General features: G+C 35.7%; 1 protein-coding gene across 8 annotated transcripts in view; it reads right to left on the minus strand.

The window, feature by feature from the left end:
• Tpk1 (thiamin pyrophosphokinase 1) overlaps positions 1–20,914 on the minus strand; it is a 344,321-nt gene that overhangs the window by 284,238 nt on the left and 39,169 nt on the right. The window lies entirely within an intron of this gene.

A 20,914-nucleotide genomic window follows, 5' to 3' on the forward strand; every position in this document is an offset into this window, starting at 1 on the left:
CGAGGAATTTATTTTAAAAACAACTGATGAACAGGACACGGGGTGCATGCGTACAGTCTCAGCACTCTGGGAGGCTAAGGCAAGAGGACTGTACATTTGTTTGAAGCCTGGGCAAGTGAGGGACTTAGCAATCCTGGAGCAAATGTAAAAATAAAAAGGGCTAAGTTCAGTGTCCAGTACCACAAAGCCATCACAAAAACCACCAAGTCTACTTCTTTTCATATGACGTAAAATTTTCTTATATTAGTTCTTCCTCTTGTGATGTTCCCACCTCTTCAATACACCTACTTCCTTCTACCTCACTGGTTTAATATCATCCTAACATTACTTCTTAAGATTAGATCTCAGATTAGAAATAAAACAAGATAAAGAAATGAAAGGATACGCTATAATCAATGGAAGATAATATTTTATCAATTATATATCCAGCCCTGCGAGCACAAAAAGAAGACAGTGTCTATGAGAGAAAAGCATTTATAATAAAGATAATTTATTCAGTAAGTATATTAGATAAACAGATCAATGAGAAGGACATGAGTTCAAAGTTTAGGAAGTTCAATAAGGTCAGGTATCGTGCTAGAAATCTTTAGGAAATGTAGATTTTTTGAAACTGATGTTACAAAGAAAAGTTGTGAAAAATAAAGGGGCATTCTAGCAAAGAAAACAGTTCACTGGAACTGCTATGTTAGCCACTTGGTTTAAAATAATGACAATTTTAACAGACCGTAGGCCTTCAGCACTAAAATCAGACTTTAGACATAGTGCTTAAATAACAATTTAAGTTAAGGTGCTCAGGACATACTCAGCAGTGATGGAGGAATGACTAGTAAATGTGCTTTATGGATACCTGGGAAGAATCCATGCCCAGATAATAGCTGATCACAAGAGCAGACTGGCTGCTGAGAATTTGCAAAAAAAGAGAGAGAAAATGAAGATGGAACCACTCACTGTCTTGCTCATCGCTACGTAACACACGGTCAATGAGGAAGTCAGAAAGGTAAAATAATTAATATAGTATTTCTACGAATGTGCTGTCTAAAACCCCATAGGCTACAGAGAAGTCAAGGAGAGAATGACAAAAGAAGCCAACTATGGGGAGGGCGGGAGGAACTTAAAAGAAAAACCTGAAAATTCAGAGAGACACACAAGATAGTAGAGAGCAAAGGACTGATAGTAACAGCTCCTACAAAGGAAGCACGGACACCTTAAAATATAAAAATACGGAAATATTCTACACAAGCACAGGGAAGCAAGAGAAAAGGGGAGATCAATGGATTTATTCTTTTGACAAGAGCACAACACTCTCTTGTTCAAATACCACCCCAAGACTAAGATGCAGAGCCCCAGCTCAGACAGGGCTGCTGACAGCAAAAAGGAGCTGAATCCCAGGCTCCCGAAGACACCAACAAGGCAAGCAGAGCCCGTTTATTTATAATAAGCTAAAAATCAAAGTGAGAGGAGAGAGTATACATTAGACTGGAATGTGAAAACTGCTGTTAAACAAACAGAGGCACTCACAATGCACAATTTTCAAGGAAGAAACTCCACAGGGGCTAACAGATACAGGGTATTGGCTCTGTCTATAATTTTAGGACATTTTTATACTTATTCTGGGAAATAGAAGTAGGTTTATGTGTAAACAAGCAGGTTGGTGATGATAGCTTTGAAAATTGGCATAATTACTTGTCAAAAGGAATCTCGGGGATTTGCTTGGGTACTTTTAAGATAAATGATTGTGACAGAAATCAGCAATTGCCTTATGATAGTCTCTCCTTAGTAAAGAAGAGGGACTTTTTTTTTCCTGTCCTCTGTTTTCATTTGGTTTACAGAGTATATCACTGTTTCGAAAAAAAGAAAAAAAATGAATACACAATATGGCCATAGGTCTAAGTACAGCCAAGAAGAAAATACAGAAGCTTTATATGTTATTTCAAGTTTCTTGAAAATGAGGGAGCTTTTACTTCTGCTTCTTTCCTTCTTCCTTCCTGCCATGGAGAAGCCAGGGTTGAAGGAGTCACTGAGTGAACAGTTAGCAGCCACCCTGGGTCACAGGAACAGGATACACTGGCCAGGTTTGCTGATTATTTCCTGAGTTCTCTACTCAAGCACTTCTCTACTTACCTCCAGATTTTCAACCCTTTCCTAATGCTACCCTTAATTCTGAGAAACTCACAGTAGTAAGCTCAAAAGCTAGGAATGGAAAAAGAGCCCCTGACACAATTTTATGAGAGTTTGAAGAAAGTCAAAGCCTATATGCCCAACAAGAGATGAATGGATACAGAAAGTGTGGTAGTTATATACACAATGGAGTACTATTCTGACATATAGAAAGATAAACTTGAGCCATTTGCAGATATGTGGATGCATCTTGAGACCATGTTAAAAAAAATCAGATATACATGCTTAAATACTGCATGGTTTTTCTTACATGAGAACCTCGAAGTATAAATAAATAGCAAAATAAAACATAGATAATAGGAAGTACAGAGATAGAGCTTTTTAAAAAGGGAAAGAGATCAAGAAACGGAAGGAGAGAGGAGGAAATGGAGGGAAAGAGGATGAAAAAAAATAAATTACGTCATGTGCATGTACCAGCTTTCAAGGAATGTAATTTTTATATACTGCAAATATAGACTAAAAAAGAGAAAAAAGCTGTAACTGTCAATCAGATTCTTGCTTTTCTTTCTTTTATTTCCTCCATTCCTCTTTCCTTAAAAGTTATTCTCAAATTCACTATGGGACATGGTGAGACGTGAAATTTCTGGTCCTTATCCTTACCCTATCAACACACGAATCTAGACAGAAGATGCAGGAATCTGCATTTCACAAACAGATTCCTCTGACAAGGTGGTCCATGAACATCTGTTTTTCACTTGTTTGTCAGTTTTTAGCTCCATCAGACTTCCAAAGAGGCCAAACTCCATAGGATTTCTTATGCCTGTTTAGGCTTAAAACTACCATCTCACTGGAGTACCAGGCATGATATCTGTACAAACCAATTCATTTATTCTTTCAAACAGTACATGTCAAGTTCTGAATTTGGTGCTAGAGAAATAAAAACACAGCACGCTTGTGTTTCATTTAAGTAAATTAAGTTGAGTTTTCATGTTCTTACTGAAAGAGTTTTGGCTCAGGCCGGACACTGTAGCCCGTAAAGCCAAAGAGCTCCTATCTCCCCCACCCTTAGGAATCTATCTCTGGCGCCAAACAAAGACCAATAGGCTACCTGTGCATCCCTAATGCCCCCTTAGGTTCCACCCCAAACCGAGGCTACTTACATGCCTCACTCCACCAGACAAAAAGCTGGACTCCAGTGCTCAGGGGTGCTGGTTTTCTCTCTCCGTGTTCTCAGAATAAAGGCCTCTTTTGTTTTATACTTCTCATCTTTTGGAAATAATCCTATCACTTACTTTAAGATAAAAAGCCATATTTGGATAATCCTTTGGATGGTCCTTTTCTCTTTGGCAAGTTTTACACTTGTAATGATGGCATTCAACAATATGACATCCATTGAAACATGTGAGTGAAACTGTTTTCTGTTATTGAAATGCTCATATGTCAGCTCAATATTTTTGTGGCCCAAAGAGAAATCTGATATGAGTGGAAAAACATTATCTACATCATTGCCCTTCTAAGCCAATATGGTCATTAAGGCAATGCCCATGAAAGCACTTCATTTTTGAAAAAATATCAAGCTGTATAAAATGTTATGATTTACTAATGACATTGTTAGTAAGAACTTACTTCACCTGTTTACATATACATAAATAATAATGCATTTATACAAAAGTTATTATTATACATAAAGTTATTTAGATAGTAGGATCGGATAACCTTTTCTTTTTAAATCTAGTTTAGTTATCTAATAGGCTCTGATAAGACTTTCCTCTTTCAATCTAGATTCCCTTGAAATCATAACTAAATGAAGTTGGTATGGCATTTATCTGACACTTGAGATCTCACAATCATTAATATAATCATTAAGAATACAGAAAAAAATAGCACCTGGAAATACTATAGTGCCCAGATAGTGTATGGGCATATCTCAGCACAGACATTTCACCATAGTATAGCTCTACCTCACTCTCAGAATTATGAAACAATGCATCTGATTCTAAATATTCAAGAAATTTAAAAGATGTATTAACCATGGAAGCAAGGAAATTAATTGTCTTATGTCAAGCATTTCTCAAGTTTTCACACTGATATTGTTTCTGAGATGTACCAGAGGATTTAAGAAAGACTATGAAGAGATTTCTCATTATGCTATAAAGACTAGAAATTTTCAAACCATGTCCAGTATGACAAATGCAAAGATAAGTATAGACACAAAGGGTAGGAGTTCCAAGAGTAATGGCAACAGAACTTTTTTATTATCTACAAAATGGCAGAAACAGTCAATCCTAAAAAAACAAAAATATAAATTAGTCTTAATTTTTCAAATGTTAAGTCAAAAGTCCTTGAATTTCTTTCTGAAAGGGGCTTCAATTATAGATGATGAAAAATCTTAATCACAGATATAACGAAATCAAAATGTCCCAAATTAAGTGGAAATTCAAAATTAAGTACAAAATTCCCAGCTTATGAAAAGGAAATAAAAATGAAGTCAAATTATCAGCCTTGGACTAAGATTGGAATTCTTTGAAGGTTAAGGACTAGATAAAATCTTGCACATTCATATGTTTAGAAAGGAAGACAGTTGCCACATATATCTTTGGTGTACATAAGTATCTCTGCTCCATTACTTTTAGGAAAAAAGAAAACACCCAACCACACTGGAGAAATGACTGATTATACGAGTAGCAAGAAAATATATATGATGCCTAGACTGATCATCAGGAAATGCCAGAGAGAAAAAAGTTCCCAACAACAAATCAACAATAATGCTCACATTGACAGAAGTACGTCAACACAACAACCAACTGGAAGAACTCTCTGTGGCCCAGGATCAAAAGTGGGAAACAGATAAAAGATAGATAAAGGAGTATTATATTAAAAATTCAAGTAAAAAGATAAATATTCATGAGTCAACATTGATAGCACAAAACCTTGAATTAATAAATAAGCAGAATAGACAAATACCCAAGACATAAGACTCCCAAATGGATTAGATAATGTTCAGCCCTAAAGAAGGGTACACAGCTATAGATGCCCACGGTAAACTTATTCTAAAAAGTACACTATAAAAATGGGGGAAATCCAGTGGGGAAGTCTGATATGTAGTATTTAAGTATGGTGCGCAAGATCAACACCTACGGTCATCAAAGATTATAGTATGTATCCTCTGTATGACATGGTTAAATCACCGCTCTATCTGTGGTCCTCCATTGTCCAACCCATAACTTCAGTTTAGCCCAGACAACAGCATCAGGTACATTTCAATATGTGAGCATCTTACAGTATACTTCACCAATATTAATTGAAGCTGTCAATGTCATCAACACAAAGGAAGTCTGAGAAATTGCAACACAGGTGCCTCAAAGAACCTGACAACTAAATGTACTATGGGATCCTGAGTGGAATCATGAGACAGAAAATAATAAAACAATCAGGCTACACTGAGGAAATACGAATAAACTATGGAGCTCATAATACTATACCACTACTGGCTTGTTAATGATAATAAATGTACTGTGTGATTGGGCTGTGAATGTAGGTGAGAAATGTACTTGAGAACTCTATCCTTGCCTCCTAGCTTTTCTGTTTTAGAGGGGAGGGGTGTTTTTGTTTTTTTGGTACTGGGATCAAACTCATGACCTTGCACTTGTCAGGCAGGTGCTTATACCACTGAGCCAAATCCCTGGCCCTAGTTTTTCTGAAAACCTACAACTACTTAAATTTTTTTTAAGTGTATTTGGCTTGAAGCAAGGAAAAAAACAAACAAACAGAAACAAAAACTATTCCATAAAGTATTGATTTAGTGGGTTTGCTCTCACAAGAGAAGCCCAAAAGTATATTTAGATTCCAAGAATAAAGATAGGAAAAAAATCCCTTTCTGCCGGATGGAAAAAACACTTCCATTCTGTTTCTAGAAAACTACAATTATATCAAGAGTTTCTTTTAAGAATGTAAAACGATCACAATACAACCACACATCACAAAAACTGATTTCTATTTCAGATCTCTGAGAATGAAAATCATTTAAATTATAGATAGAAGTACATCCTATTCATCTTTAAATCAGTTGCCTAAAAATACATTCATGCAACTTGGGACTGAAAGGTTTATATAGTTTTTAATATAAAACGATGATATTTAGTATCCAGACCAGCATGAGGGTTTCCCTGTTCTTACAGAAGATGGGCATAGATTTCATATTGTGAATGAGACGAAGCCGTGAACTCCACCACCAGGGTACAGCAGCTACCTCACTCACTGCCTCTGCTGTACACACACTTGCAGTTCACCTGCCATCAAAGTAAATGCACACATTTACTTTTACATAAAGTAATTTCACAAAATAAAGAACTCAGAGATATTCCTCAACTCATACTGAAGAAAACACGAATTCTGCAACAGCATAATTATACAAATAAACAGTCGAACTCATCATTTCGACTTCTTCAAACTAGCACTTAAAAAGGTTCAAATAGAAATCTGAAAACAAACTAGCAGAGAGGGGAAGGAGGAAGAGATATAGATACAAACACTGGACTTTCATCGATTATCACAAACAATAAATTTACCCTTTAGTCTACTTGAGTATAGCAGATTTCAATCTCTCTGTATATCAGGATCACAGATATATCGGAAGAAAAATACCAGCCTATTTTTCCTACAAATTCTGATTCACCATGCTTGAAGTAGGACTTGTACACCATGATTATTTCAAAGCACCCCGAGATTGTGTAGTGGGTAACCAAGTGGAGAACTTCTGACCTAGTGCCTAGAGATGCTGGGTAATAATATTGTAATACCCTCATAAATAGCCAGTGTTTTATGGTAATGTTCATTTCACCTTTATTTCATCCTTTTAAATTGATGTTTTCTGAAAAAAAGTACATTCACTAATCAACAAAATAAATACTAAAAAGGAAAAAAATTCTTGAACAAATGGAAAAATCGCAAACAAAATATCACTTGTAATTCTTTATGAACACATAAACTGCCATTTTAAAAATTGACATGTCATAACATTGAAAAAAAAGAAAGACCAATATTCTAAACAAATATACACTGAAACAAAACATAGTTTATAATAGAAAAAAATATGACTCAAATACATGAGCAAGTTATTAAGGGATTCTATACACACTCTTTTTAAAAAATGCTAAGGGAAATCAATATTATTCAAAAACATATGTCAGTCATTACATAAACATAGGAGCTATTTTGTCAAAGGACCAAAAACCATTACTATTCACTTTCCATCCTGTAAAAATATTTCAATTAAACAGTGAAAACTCTAGGGGATGAAGTTTCATATTACTATTGCAAGAACTTCTATATTTAACCATAGAAATTTTTTAACTGTGCAGAGGGAAATCAAGGCTGTCAAGTCAATTTGTTCTTTGAGGAAACAAATTGCACATGGATAAAGCAGAAGTATTAAAACGCTCTGAGCAAATATTCCATACCAAAGTCTATTAAGATAATTGTATTACCAATGTACTAAGAGGGATAAATAAGTCATATACAAGAAATTGCTTCAAAGAAAGTAAACCAAGCATGGAAACAAACAAATATACATTGAAAAGTCTTTCCTACCTAACCTCCCAAGCACCTAAAGAGTTTGCTGTAGTGGTATCAGCATAATAATAAAGCCTGTCCCCTTCCATTGGACAGGATACTGGTTAGAACAGTAAATTTTCCATCTGTCCAACCAACATCACCTTCAGCTCTTACCCCATCTCTCCATTTTGGTCTGTAGCAAAACTGACTTCCAAGGGGCATTTATCTCAATACATCTGGGGAAAAATGCTTGTTGGGGCCACCAGCACATATGTATTTGTTATATAAAACACAATGGCTCCTTCTAAGTTTTCACTTTGCTCAATACATCTCAGTAGCATAACAGAAAATCACTCCCTAAGGGCTCCTTCTTGAGTCAGCTTTTCTCTCTCCCGGACTTCTTGGTAAGCACGGTACTGGTACTGGTTCTACCCCTCTCTGCTCCCTGCTCCCTGCTTATCTGCTTGAGTGCTGCTTTGGTCCTAGGTCCTCTATGTACACGTGCTCTCATTGTCATTCCTTGGGTATTTTCTCCAAATACGACCACTCCCAAGTCATCTCCTCCAGTCTCATGGCTTCAAATACAATTCACCAAGGTGACTCCAATATTCATATCTCCAACATGGAACTGTTCCTTTAAACTCCAGAATTCTGTCTAACTGCTTATTCCACAACTCTGATTGAATAGCTAACGTATTCCAATTGTCACATGTCCAAAACCAAACTCCTGTCTATGCTCTTCTTCAAACTGTTCTGTCCACAGTGCTGCTCACCCTATGACCATCTCTATCATAAAAGGCCTACTCAATGTAAACATTTTTCTTTGTACTTAGCTCCATTTTTATCTGGCCCCCGTGGTTACACATTTTCCTCCTTCACAGTCTTCTTGGGTGACAACATAGCCAAACCAAGTCATTTCCCTGTTTAAAAGTTTCTACGGACTTTCTTTCACAGTAAAATTCAAATTCCTAACAAATTAGTCAAAAGCCATACATGGGCTGACTTCAATTAAACAATGAAAACTCTTTTGACTAACAAATTATTCAAAAGCCATACATAGGCTGACTTCTCTTCCTGCCTTGAGGTCTTGTAATTATCCTTCCTACACCTCCTTTCCTTGCTACTGACACCCTGGCCTCTTTGCTGCGGCTCAAACATACTGAATACAACTCTACCATACTTTACCATACAACTCACTCACACTTTACCATAGATAGTCACTCTGTCTTTCACATTAATGCTTCTGATTTCCTTAAAATGTAAGAGACCACAGAACTTGACAGATCAATAAGATAATCATACTACACGCTTGCACATACTCTGAATCTGAACTGTTATTTCTAATAACTTTATCACCAGTTTATTCACTTATCTTTTTTTCTCATGTCTGTCTCTCTGTGCTAGAAAATAAACTCATGGATCTGTTACCTCCTGCAGTGCCACACACACAGCAACCACTCACGTGAGCAGCTCTTCTCACACTGACTTTATGTCTGTTTATATTGAATTAGTCCTGACTACTTATTCTAGTAATTAAATAAATTCCCTCCATCTGTCTATTTACCTGCCCTTGTGTTATAGATTGTATCTAGATGCATCTCCCCCAAAGCCTCATGTGCTCAAAGGTGGGGCTTTGGGGAAGTAGATTAGGGAATGTGATACTGACATTAATGGTATATGATAATCATACATTGTATGATTATCATAGTTGTGGATGCAGACAGTGAAGCCCCACCTTGCCTGTGGGTGGCATTAATCAATCGGCTTGTAGCCTAGATGGACTATAAAGTGACAGAAAGAAGGCAGACTCACTGCCTCCTGCCTGCCCTCCATGGACTGTTTCTCCTCTGCAATGACCCTCTGCCATGCTAGCCTGCCTGGGAGCCAGCCAACTATGAAACAAAACCTCTACAAACTGTGCCAAAAATAAACCTTTCCTCCTATAACTTGTGGACATCAGGCATTTTGTCTCAGCAATGAAAGGCACCTTGGTTCCTTGCTCAGTGCAATTCTCTGTAATCATTTCATCCTAAAATCCTATGGCTATGTCTAAATCTTCAGCCCTATGTTCCAAAAGGACACGAAAAAACATATTAATAGCAAACAATCATCTTGTATCCAAAAGCTAAATACTGTTTTCACCATTATAGCTCAAGAAATAGCCAACGAAATTGGAGATGGTCCACAGAAGAGCAACTACCTCACTAAAGAGCTTTAATTATTTTCCTTGAGAGTAGGTTGAGACTTTCCCAGCTAAGTAAATGTACTTAGCATCTATTTACAGAAGAAAGAAATCTATGTACTATGCTGTGAGTCCTATAAGCCTGAGCATGTGTCTGGTTATTAGCCTTCAACTTTAAGTATAAATAGATTCTGAATAGTTTAAATCAATTTCCATTCTGAATAGTTTAAATCAATTTGCACTGCATTATTTCCTATAATGCAACTGTAATGGGATTGTCCAAATTTGGTAATTCTGATATTATAAAATATATGTCATTATAAACAAAATGCCCTAATAAATTTTCATAAGAATCTACATGTGCTAGAAATATATGTTAATTGACAAACAGAACGCTTTGTGTTTTACAGCTAGTAACCATGTATGGTATAGGAAGCAAGAAAGAAGGAAGGGGAGTTTAAATATTGAATCTTTCCTGACATAAAAGTAGAATGCTATGCCAAGAAATATTTTCTTTTTCAGCTTTGAAAAGGTTAGCCATATTCGTGTTCTCAATAAACACATTCTCACTATAACCCATATGAAGCAAGCTGAGTTCTTTGTCTTAGGACATTGACACTCTGAAGTTGCTGACAGAATTCAAAGTTGCTCCATCAACTGTCCCTTGCCCTGTTGACCTGGGCCACAATAAACTGTGTTCCCTGTCAATCAAAAAAATCAATCACTGCCTTGCAAACTCTAGATATAATAGCATAACCCTAAGGGTTCATCATATGGAACTAAAAAAATTATAGTCCATCACAGCAGTTTTTGACGTGTTGACAGCTGGGCCCACGATAGTCTTCACACTTGAAAAGTCACTTCAAAACATGTCCTGAAAGCACAATCTATACAAGTGTGGAATGCACTTCTAAAACAAAGAGTGAACTTAGCTTTTACCCTTCGGCTACGCTTGTAACCTCAATGCATTTCTAACCACATCAAAAAGCACATATTCCCCTCGCAATGCCAAAAGAAGGACAGACAGATTCAACGTGTCAGTGACAGTCCCTCCCAATGCACTTCTAGACCTGTTAGTTTTGTTAGGTGTGGTGAAAACCGTCTTAGAGGTAGGTGGACTGTCAAGCTTTCCGAGCCTCACATATAATACCATCAAGAAAAAAAAATATGAGAAAATGGAGATCTTTTCATTTTTAAATGTTCCTTAAAAGAAGATTCTGACCCAATATTTACAACGTCATCTCAAAGTTCACAAACAATGTAAGTCCAAATTAAGATAAACTGGACATAGTTAAATAAGTGACTGATGTTCTTGAAAACTTATGGTTTGGAAAGAGAAAATGATAATTACTGAAAGTTACAGAGTCAACTACTTTCTTTATGGGCATTGACTACATAATACATATAGTTATTTTCAACTGCCTTGCTTAATGGACATTGATTACATAATACATTTATAAATTTACAAATAAGTAAAATAAAAGGGTTTCTAGTGGTGTAAAGGAAGAAAAATTTCCCAGGCAAGGCCCCACTCTTAAGAAATGTTGGCCAATAACCCTTTAATTCCACACCAAAATATAACAAATGACTGCTAAAATAATAGATTTGGGTTTTAGAGCAAAACATATAAGCAGATAAGTTGTCAGTTACTAGCTACCATTCTTATAAGAAGCTATAAATTAATTTTTGCTAACTAGAGTCCATTTTAGATTTTCAAGAGACATGGGAAAGTGACTTACAGTCACCCATATCTTGGACTGTGCACAAAGAGATGATTCTTTCCATTCTAGAAAGCAAGATGACAGCATTTGCTCCATCAAAATGTGTTGTATGGAACACAAAACATTTGCTGTTCGATGCACAGGGTAAAATTTCTTATAAAAATATTGCATTTAATAATTCACTCATCTTCCAATTCCTAGTGCTATTCATATTTTTATAACTATTGAACAAAGAACACTTCTCTTCATGTGTTACCAGCTATGAATACAAAATAGGTGGAGCTGGTTGAAACCAAAATTTAGGACAGTGAGGATGAAACAGGGAAAGGAGTTGATTAAATTCCTCTCTGTTTGCCTGTATATCATGGAAGTGTTTATACTGAGACGTGGCCCCACAAAGAACAAGACCAAGACACGGCATCTGGTACCTGGTGGAGATCTCGCTACTACATTCTCATGCCAAAAGGCAAAATGCTGACACAGGACAACTGCTGTGTCCTTAGGCGGCAGAGGAAGGCAAGCCCACTCTTGCCAACACTTTTAATAATGGCACTAACCCATTCATTGAGGACTTAAACACCTCCCAACTTGACACTACCAGCCTGGGATTCAGGTTTCCAATTCACGAATTTTCACAACTACATACAGACCTGGATGTATGTATTCAAGTACAGGCATGAAACTAGAAGATAGCTAAATAGTATAGAAATTTAAGACTGAAGAAATATTTCCTAGGCAAATCAGCAAAGCAAGAAATCACAAGTAAAAACACTAGCATTATTACTGGATTCAGAGTTTATAAGACCAAGGGATCTGAATCCCCACACCAAGTAACCTCCCTGTTACATAATAAGCACTCAGTAAAATTGATCAAAGAGGAAACCAATGACTGAAGAGCTTATCCTGACTAGACAGGGCCTGTGTCAGATTCTAGGTTTCCAGCCTCACCTGTCTGGAAGCTGTTCATCATTCTGAGAGGCATTCTGAGAGATATGGTTTTCATGTCTTTTTCATGGTTTTCCCTCTAATTTGAATACATTCTGGCACAGCATACTGATTAAAAATAAGGGCTTTGGAATCAGACAGTTATAGTTCAAATCCTAGATTTATTATTCATTAGCTACATGAATTTTAGATACTTCAAAATTTGTTTAACATCTCTCAGGCTGCCAAAGTGTACATTATTATAATAGGACACTCAATAAGGTAACACATACAAATATCTTCATGCGGCGTGGCACAAAATAAATTTCCAAAAACTCTACTTTTCTGCCCCTGGCAATGGTGTAATTACCTGAAAAACCTAGAAAAAAAATTTTACCATCCTTTCTTCCATGAATAATAATTTAAAATCCCTGTATTAATAATAGTGATATGATTTTCATTTAATAGTTTATAAATATTAAGTACTGTCTGTAGAAAATACAATTTGGTTTTTCCTAACATCTGGAAAACGTAGCCTAGGACCCAGTGCAAAGAAGTTGTGACATGAACTGTTTCTAATATGAATTTAAAAGGCCACTCATGGTGCTTTTCCCCATACCACTAAAACTGAAAGTGTACACATACATACGAAATAAATGCATAAATTTAGAGTCCTCTTACTTCCTTCCCAATTAATTTGGAAAGCTTTATTTCTTAAAAATTTGCTTTTAAAGACAATATACTCTGGATGAACAGAAACACAATCTTAGAAAGACAGGGCCCAGGGTTTAGCTCAATGGCATAAGTGCCTTCCCCGCAAGTGCGAGGTTGTAAGTTCAAACCCTGGTACCAGAAAAGAAAAAAAAAAAAAAATTGAAAGAAAGAAAGACAGACAGACAATGGAGGAGGTCCAAGGTCCAATAATGAAGCATACAATCCAGTTCTAAACCCACCAACAGTTGAATTCTGTCTTTCCACAACATTCATATAAAGTCAGATACAGAATCTCAAGAGGTTGATATATAGGGTTGGATATAGCTCAGCAACATAGCACTCACCTGGCAAGCACAAGGCTGTGAGTTCAATTCCCAGTACAAAAAAAAGAAAGGAAAATAAAGTACTAACATGACAGGACACAGATTTTTCTGAGTAACACGGTTAACCAATTCTTTACTCACAGTGCTCTTCTTTTGCTTATTTGCAGTTGCTTTCAGTATATTCGAGTCCTCTGTGGAGTTTATCCCTTCTATACAGTTGTATGACATTCCTATTCTAGAGGACAACTAGCAAAAGTCAAAAGACAAATATAAACTGACCCTTCTTTCTGTTGCATCTTTTTTCAGAAGGTAGAGAACTGCTGTATTTCACAGAATTTTAGACCAAACATCATTGTGTTTTCTCTCTCTCTCTTGCTTTGTTTGGTTTTGTTTTCTTTATTCCTCTGAGGCAGAATCTTGCTGTGTAGTTCAGGCTGGTCTCTAACTCGTAGCAATCCTCCTGCCTCAGGCTCCCCAGTGCTCTTACTATAATCATGGGCTACAAAACCACCTTGTTTTTTGCACACTGAAACATCTCTAAAATGCACTGTAGGATGTATATGAAATGTATTTTGAGAGTCTAGCACAATCTTAGCATTGTTCTAGGATTCAGTTGGCAATGACTTTTTTCTTGGTGATACATAAAATAATGATGCATCTATTCATCGGTAGCATCAAGAATGCAATTAAAAAGTAGCTACACGTGTTATTTTATTCCAGCAGCATACTTCAAATTTTAATCAGGCATAAATAAGGCAATGTGGAACAAAGGTGCCAGGATAAGTGATGCTTCCAGTTTTTTAAACAGAAGCCAACACTAATAACTTTAAAAGCTATGATTTCCTTGTGACATCAGTATTGAATGATCATTGTTGGTTTGGATCCAGTAAAGAATACACATTCCAGAATAGATTGTGGGAAGCAAATAGTAAACAAAATACTCACTGTGTCAATATACTGAGTTCCCACAGAGAGAAAATCATGAATCTCCCTGGGAAAATAGTGGTAGGTGTCCCAGAAGACCCATTCTAGCAGTTTTGATGGGTGTCCAAGTGGAGGGGACAGGGCACTCGCAGGGGGTGGGGGAATACCACATGCAAAGCCTCAAACACACACCAAAAAAGTGGCCATGCTGTGAATGTGGAAGATGACATAATGACAGTGAAAAAACACTGTGAGAGAGGTGATAACCACGTCTGAAAATATACTTTAGGTCATTTTAAGTACCAATCACCATCCTTCTCTTCTCCCTAATGTCAGCCAGAAGCCTCAAACAGTTTTGCTTCCAATCTCCATTTTGATATGGCTATAATTGGTCTTATTGCTCAGAGCAATGTCAAGGTGCTCCAGATAATTGTAAGATTATAAATCTCTTTCTTAGATTTAACACTCTACAATTAAAATGAATCACTCTTAACTTTTTCTGGTTAATTACCTCATGTTCTTCCACATTATGAATCAGCAGTTAGGACACCTAAAATCACAGGCTTCTCAAACAAACTAGAGTCTGTGAATAGGATTATGAATGAAATTGGAAGAAAGGTTCAATGTGCTTTTGAGTATAAAAGCCAAAAAACTTATCCCATTATCATCTGAATAATAAGTGCCAGCACAGCAAGCTGTCATCTGAAATTCTTGGTAGATTCCTCTTTTGAGCACTGATGAAGCAGAAGAAGACAGGGAAATATGAAGAGATAATTAGAATTCCCATTCCCCCAGGTACTGGCAGCCTCAAGAGAATAATACAGTGTTACTTCTTTATCATACAGTTAAGTTCCACTGTAACAAAAAGTACATGAGTAACTTCTTACACACTACACTGTATCAAGCACTGAGTTTCTCCCTCAATAAGCAAAGATGCTCAATGGGAGAATACTTGTCTTCAAAATTCACTTATGTATACCTAGTGCCTGGAACAGGAGAGGTGGCCCTTTATTAAACAGTGATTCCAAGAATAAAAAGAAAACAAAATTAGATTACACATAGGGACTTTTTTTTTTTAATCTTGACAAATTGTAGGGAAGATATTATTACTTTTTCCATTCTGTAAAAGGAAAAGTTAAAACTTGGGAAGCAAAGTATCTTGTCCTAGTTCTCATTACCAAGTTGTAGAGCAAAGAAATTTTTTCAGTCCAAAGTCTCTGTCCGCTAGATAACTCTCCTCATATTTATTTGGGTTCCCGCTGATGACTACACTTAATGCAAATCTCAACATATCTGTGATGTTTCTTTTAAGAAACAAGTCTTGGTATTTTTATAGGGACTGAATCAAATGTGTAATGTTTTAACTTCATGCATTGTGTTCTTTATTGTTCATTAGCATGTGTTTGGGATGTACAATAAATACACTTGCTTTAGGGAATTGGTACATACACTTCACAACCTGATCCTCTTTATTTTGTTCTCTCTACCTCTGCTATCCTTTGGATCCTCAGATCCCCTTCCTGTGCTACAAGTCTCCCTGTATCCTAGCATCTATCTTTTATCTTGCTCCTTAACTTATTTATGTGTTTAGGTTCTGCATATAAAAGAAACCATGAGGTACTTAATCCTGTGTGTATGATTTACTTCACTTAGCATTACAAAATGCTAAGTGAAATATTCTGAGTAATCTATCAGCAAATGCCACATGTCTAGCAGAATACTACGCTGCCTGTAAGCCTCTGAAGAGGAGAAAACATGAGAAAATTAAGGGAACTTGAAGTAGCACAATGTGGTCTCTAAAACAGGCCACTTTGGCTTAAGGATTGTTCAAGCCACTGAAGAGATTCAAGCAAAGGTCTCCGTCCTATTTCTCTAAAAACAGGACATGACTTTATAAAGATGTCTTCTTTCCTTCTCTATGAGAAAGGACAGAATCAAAGATAACTTCAGACCATTATAGGCCTTGAGAGGAATCAGAGAAAATCCCTAACAAGTCACTAGCTGGAGCTGCCCTTACCTACTGTGAGTTTCCCTGAATTGGCCTTCCAACAATTTTCACCTGGAGAAAATAACTGACTGATGGTCCTTTCCTCAAGTCTCATTGGTTCTCTAAGTTTATTGTCCTTTGTGGAAAATTCTGGATAAGCTCACGTGCCCGAGATACTCCTTCTTTAAGTTTCTCCCAGGTACATAGACGTATGCAAGTAAATAAACTACTGTTTGCTTTTCTCTTGTTAATTGGTCTTTTATTACAAGGGAACCAACTAAGAAGTCAGAAGAGAGAATTTTTATTTTTGTCCTCTGCAAACTTTAGAGATAAAGGACAACATTGATGGAGATTTTGGTGTTTAAAAGTCTATCATTTGAGCACGTTAAATTTCCCTGATCACTAATTTGTTTCACTTTACACGGTTTTTTAACCTCTATTAATCTTTGAAACTCATTTCACAAATTATATGTGACAAAATACATTTTTTGATTTTTAAAAAAATATTGTATTCCATAAATCTGCAAAGGGCCTTATCAGAAAATTTCAAAAAATGAAATGCTCACAACTGGCTTATAACTGTCACTTATCTGCTAGGCACTACAAGGCATCATCTCAATTTTGGGAAAATTAAAATGTGACAAAAATACTGTCTCTAAGAACCATGGGAAAAAACCAGAGGTCCTTTTTCTTCTTTATAACAGTCCTACACATAAAGAAGCACAAACTAGAAGCTCAGTTAATAATGACAACAAAGTGAACAATTAGTGCTTTTCAAATTTCACTCGTGTATATGGCTTCCTTTATTTTAAAATATTATTCTAATGCCAAATTTAAAGACCCATTCCAAAAATGCACATCTGAAATAAACAGATTTCTCAGAAGTAGTAGCAGAAACAGAAAATAAATATATGAAAAAAGTGCTTGACAGCACTGATCATTTAAGAGATGCAAAGTAAAACAACATGGAGATTCCATTTCACTGCAGAAAGAATGGCTATTATCCAGAAATCAATCAATAACAATGCTGGCAGACCTGTGGGGAAAAGGAACCCTTCTTCACTGCTGGGGGGAGTATACACTGGTGCAGCCATAGTGCAAATCAGTGTGGAGATTCCTCCAAAAACTAAATCGAGAGGTTCCATTTGACCCAGATATTCCCCTTCTTGGTATTTTCCCAAAAGAATTAAAGGGAAGCATCATAGCATAGTAATATGTGCACAGCCATGTTTATAGCAGCCCAGCTGTAATAGCCGAATCTTGAAAACAGCCCAAATACCTATCAATTCATGAAAGGATAAAAAAGAAGTATTTTTTATACAATGAAGTATTACCTAGTCATAAAGAAAGATAAACTTGAGACATTTCTAAATATACATCTTTAGACCATACTCTTACATGAAAAAAATTTGACATGTGTAAATACTACATTGTTTCTCTAGTGTGAGAAACCAAAAGTGTAAATAAGGACCAAAATACATAATAGATATAGTGAAATAGGAAGAAAATCTTCAAATGGGAAGGGGAACTGGGGCGCGGGAGACAGGGAAAAGAAAACAATGAGGAAAGATGGAAAAAATGGAAACAGAGCTTTTCTAAATAAGGAAGGGGAGAGGAGTTGAAGTGAAGAAATGGAAACTAGAAAAAAGAATCAAGATAGAGCATATACAAGCACAAAACCCCTATGATGAATGTGATCATTACATATACCAAAAATGTATTCAATAAGCTTAAAGATAAAAATGTATGTATGAGTAAAATTTGACAGACTTTTACATTAAATCATTTAAAAAAGATAAACTGGAAAATGAGCAAATTTTAAATATCTGGGTGTACTGACATTTCATGAGACTGCACATTTAGATTTTTAAAAAACTAAAGAAGAAATCACTGGTGATATTCACGCAGAGCTAAGACACAGTGCATGGGGACTCCAGCAAACTCTGGTTTGAAAAAAATTTTTCCTTCCACAGACCATGGCATACACTTAATAATTCTAATCACTATAATGGAGAATATTCCTATTATAGTTAATATCTGTTCTATACTATAGCACATACACAGTGAATTAATCTAAATGTATACTCTGCATCAATCTAAAATCAGCAGTCAAACTTGTCAACTATTTTTTCAAGTGTGCGTGTGTGCACATGTATATGTACATATACACAGATATAGGATGTATTTTTCATCAAATGAAAATAATGGGATTATTAGAACTTTAAACTGTCACAACAAATAACTTTAAACTGTCACAACAAATGCAATATAAAAGGTTTCTCCATATCAAATGAAATACTATTAGACAAGAGTGAGAAAGCGAAATTAAAAATCCTGATAGCAGTGTCTGGTTACACATGCAAAGACTTCATTTTTCTATACAACTTCTTATAGCAGGAGAAGAAAAAGAATAGTAGATTTAAGAATGTGCAAACATAAAAGCTTGTTGCAGGAAATTCAGAAATAAAAGACTGACAAAATTATATAACACAACTTTAAATACGTTTGAATAAAGTTGAGGAAGACTATTAAACAAGGAAACTTTCCAGGGACAAACGAAGTGTCTAACTGAAAGCTAACACAATGGATCCCTTATTGCAGCTTTCCTGTGTTTTCTTATTACCTACTCTTTGTAAATAAAAGAGAAATAGATTACACGAAATTAACTGAATTCCAGAACTAGCTGAAGCTGGCCTCTGAGGTTAGAAGACCTATCTGCTGCTTTCAACAAAGAGAGACATTCAGAATGTACCACAGGTTTTTAAAAGTCATTTTGTGGGCCTTGATTTTGTCATGCACTTGTGTATGCACTTCATTTACTCACACTTGACATTTTCAGGAGTTTGGCAAAAAAGTACTGAATTAGAACCACTGTGACTGCCCTGCCACAATTCAGAGTCAGGTGGAAGGCAGATCATTAGCATTAGGTTGTATGAGAGAAATGCATAAAGTGTAAGAATAAACAGAACATCCATGATGTCAGGGTCAAATTAGTTCCTTTAGCAAAGTCTATATTTACATTTTTCACAAAAGTTAATAATAATGAGTTAAATTACTGCAAGTCATTTCTTAATGTATAACTATCATCTAGTGTCCTGAATAAACTATATCTGAATAAACTATATCTGAATAAAGTTAATTATAAAATTGTTTCGGCCAAGTATTAATCTAAATTACTCAAAAATAATTAAAAAGAGAGGCAGACAGACAGACAGACAAGTTGGGCAAAGTTGTGTGTGCCTGTAATTCCTGCACCTGGGAGGCTGAGGCAGGAAGAATGTTGTGAGTTTGAGGCCACCCTGGACTATACAGCCAGATACTGTCTCAAAAAAAAGGCAATACTATGCTCCTGAATCATATTAAGGCTCTTTATTTCACAAATATCCCACTGATAGCAATAAAAATTCAGCTTCTGCAACATGTGTTCATTCTAATCATAAGAACAGTATCAGAAAAAAATTTCTTTCATCAAAGAACCTATATGGATACCTACGTCTATGCAACAATACATAAAATCCACACTATTCCAATCCACTGAAAAAAGGCTTTCATTGCTAAATATAAAGTCAATGAAGGCCTTCTGATTCTTAAAGTAAGAATATTAAAGAAAAAAAATCAGTGAATTACAGTACCATCACCTAAAGAGAATGTGGACAGATTCATAAAGAATATCGTCATTGAGAGATTTTCCTGGAGAGAACATTACAGCCATAACAAAGGAAGGAAGAGAGGAAGGAGAACAGGAAGGAAGTAGTGAGAACAGGACACACATGAGAGACAAATTCAACATACAGTGCACAACAAACAGCTAAACAGTCAGTGGTCAATATCTCAAGAAAATACAAAGTAAAAAAGCAAAATGGAAAACAGCATAAAAGAGAAGAAGTATAAGAAGATATAAACAGAAAATATAATAAAATTATGAACATATACAAGTCAAGAATTTTCCTCTTGGTAAAATACTTTTAAAAATAAAATATAAATCCTTAAATCAGAAATGAAGGAGTGGGTTTCCTGCATAGCAAAACACATGTTTCTCATACCTCTTTGAAAGCAAGTATAATCAATTATCTAACCCATTAGTTCAGAATTTATTCACAGCCAACTGTGTGGCTCCTAATTCGCTGATATATTCTACTTACCCTTTATCCAAAGCAACTGGCATTTGAGATAGAAACTTAGTGTTACAGTCTTAGAACAAAAAGGATTTAGTTTTGCTTTTTAAATGTGGCTTTACAACACGAATCCATAAAAAAAATCTGTAAATTAGATAGTTATGGTATTTTTATACCCACTGGTTCATATAAAATTGTTTTCTTTTGTTAAATAAGCATTCTTGTTTATTGTGCATTTTGTAGTGTCAAATTTTTTTTAAAAATCTGGAATCATATATTTTAAATCATGACACAAATTCTGTAAATGTAAAGCTCAAGGTTTCTTAAAAACAATACAAGTTTAAAATGCAGCA

This window comes from Cavia porcellus, unplaced genomic scaffold (assembly GCF_034190915.1).
Source record: "Cavia porcellus strain 051 isolate PalLab524CR breed Dunkin Hartley unplaced genomic scaffold, mCavPor4.1 scaffold_6, whole genome shotgun sequence".
NCBI classification, from domain to species: domain Eukaryota; kingdom Metazoa; phylum Chordata; class Mammalia; order Rodentia; family Caviidae; genus Cavia; species Cavia porcellus.